Below are 2500 nucleotides of genomic sequence, written 5' to 3'. Positions count from 1 at the left end.
TGTGACTATTCTGTGTGTGTGTGTGTGTGTGTGTGTGTGTGTTTCGCCACCATGGTCTTGGATCACGTGTTCGACTTGTGATCGACAGCTATTTCCCTCCAGAAAGAGAGCTCAAAGCTCATATATAGCCGATCTCTGGGTAATGCTGTAACCTTACACGCACACACACACACCCAACTCCCCGTCCACGAGAACTGGAGTAACGTCTCGCAGCGCAGTAATGCTGAAATTATTTCAGCCCTGGGCGGGATTCGAACCCGGACCCCCGTAGGCATCCAGGATCTACTACTGCGCCGTCTTTTTTTTTTTTTTTTTTTTTTTTTTTTTTTTTTTGTATGTGTGTGTGTGTGTGTGTGTGTGTGCGCGCGCGCAAGCACATTTGTGTTTTTTAGATAAAGCATACAACATCCTTCACACGCACTTCTGTGTGTCTTGTTACTGCTCTGACTTTAACTCTCACTTGGTGAGGATGTTCACTGTGGAATTTTATGAACCTGGGTGCATATACGAAACACTTATTTGTTCGCTTTGCATGAACGCGAATTGTTTTCTTCTTATCATAGGTCCACTTCGAACACTATGAACATATCTATCTGGTGTGTAGTACAATTTCTTTCCGAAAACACTGGGCCTGACCGGGATTTGAACCCGGGACCTCTCGCACCCTAAGCGAGAATCATACCCCTAGACCATCAGGCCAAGATCCTATTTCTCAAACAAGAATCAGGTAGATTATATAACTTTTCTATTGATAGAAATTGGTAAACTATAAATAGCCAGAAAGGGTAAATTCTATCCACTGATTTTGGACAGTGTTATTTGTCATTTAAATTGTCACTGATCTATGGCTACTGCTCTTAATTTGACCCCCTCCAATCTCCTTCCACTACTCTCCGGCCACTCACTCAAACCGTCCCGTTTAAATCTCTACCGGGTGATCCTCCTGCATTTCATCGCGCACTTTTATTATTGCACTATCGCTTTATATTTCTTTTATGTTCTCATATAAATTTAAGGTACACTGGTTCAGTAATTAATTCTCTAGACCGGACCCCACAACATGGATCCATTGCCATTTAGTTATTTGAGAATGAGAAACTTCTGTGATGTGTTCCTTTGTTTTGTATTTGTTTTATGCTAAACAGCAAATCGCTCAAATGACCCCCAGTTACGACTGAAATTCTATTCAAAAGAGGAGAAGCGTTGGTAAGATAGAAGTCTTCAGGTTACTCTTTGATGAGTATTGAGGAGGGTTACTCCAAACATGAGATGCGTAGTCCATACTGCAGATATTAAGTGTAATATTTAGATTCAGCAACCGATTTGGAGTTAAGGTACTTCAAACACTGTATAGGGCACCCAATTAAGCTGTTTTCTCAAAAGTATGTGTCTGATCTTTTTTATTTCATGTTCTAGTACCATACATAATTATTTCAGTTATATTCAGGTAGTGGTGTATACCATTGTCACCATACTTAGACAAGAAATGTAGTGTATAGTTGTGCGTGCGTACAGTGCACTTGCTTGCGTGGGTTATTAGATAAAGCATAAAAATTTAAAGAAATAAATTGTCAAATACTAATATAATTACCATTTTTGTATGAACTAACCTGTCTTTACAATATCAGAGCTTTCACTTTTATTAGGTAAGACTGACACTAACTGTCCATGTAAACCATGAGTTTGTTTATTCATTTCGAAGAAGTATCACAGGGCAGTGGACAAGATGCAGCGATGACCTTTCATCCAGTAGGTGCCAAGATAAAAGGGAGGGAAGAAGGTAGAAGGGAGTGGAGTAAGTAGAGGATGGAATTGGTGGGAGTGGTTTCTATGCCTTTGTTTTTTTGGCTACCTCCCTCGTAAGGGTGGAAAAGCCTTTGGTATATGTATTTATATATCAAGTGTCTCGCATGTTCGTTTTGATCCCAATGGATATTTAATTCTTTAATAACTTTCAAAAACCACTGGGCCTGACCGGGATTTGAACCCGGGACCTCTCGCACCCAAAGCGAGAATCATACCCCTAGACCATCAGGCCAAGGTTACTACTGATGTGTAAAAACAGGTAAAAATGTATAAATTCTATATCGTTAGAGACTGGAGAATTATAAATGGCTACAAAGAGATTCTCTGCCCACTTGGTTTGGAATGAAATAAGTGCACAAATGTACCTCACGTGGGACTTAGCTGAATTTTTCATCTGTTAATTTGTAGCTTCTGCTCTTCATTTGACCTCCTCCATTCTTAATACGCTTCTCTCCGAGCACTCACTCCGACCCTCCAATGCATATCTCTCCCTGGCGATCCACACATTTTCCTTCTCCTGTATTTCATTCCTGCAATCTTATAATGCCCGGTCTCTGCGCTTTCTTCGCCTGATCCCGTTATGCCAAAAGACGTTGGTCTTACAGCTAAATCAGTATATCAGATCCCATAGTGTGTTTAATCAGCCGCCATTTGCAAGTAAGAAACGTCTATCATAGGTACATACATTATATAT

At 40.4% G+C, this 2500-nt stretch overlaps 2 non-coding genes across 2 annotated transcripts; both read right to left on the bottom strand.

The window, feature by feature from the left end:
- Window positions 1-627: 627 nt before the first annotated feature.
- TRNAP-AGG (transfer RNA proline (anticodon AGG)) lies at window positions 628-699 on the bottom strand. The gene has a single exon. It is a non-coding gene; the product is annotated as a tRNA-Pro (tRNA).
- A 1267-nt stretch (window positions 700-1966) lies between these two features.
- Window positions 1967-2038, bottom strand: TRNAP-UGG (transfer RNA proline (anticodon UGG)). Its single transcript has one exon. It is a non-coding gene; the product is annotated as a tRNA-Pro (tRNA).
- Between the last annotated feature and the right edge of the window lie 462 nt (window positions 2039-2500).

Source organism: Oratosquilla oratoria, chromosome 14 (genome assembly GCF_046742065.1).
Source record: "Oratosquilla oratoria isolate Oo_2021 chromosome 14, ASM4674206v1, whole genome shotgun sequence".
Classification (NCBI taxonomy): Eukaryota; Metazoa; Arthropoda; class Malacostraca; order Stomatopoda; family Squillidae; genus Oratosquilla; species Oratosquilla oratoria.
The sequence above is the reverse complement of the archived record's forward strand: the minus strand, read 5'-3'. Positions and strand labels throughout refer to the sequence as shown.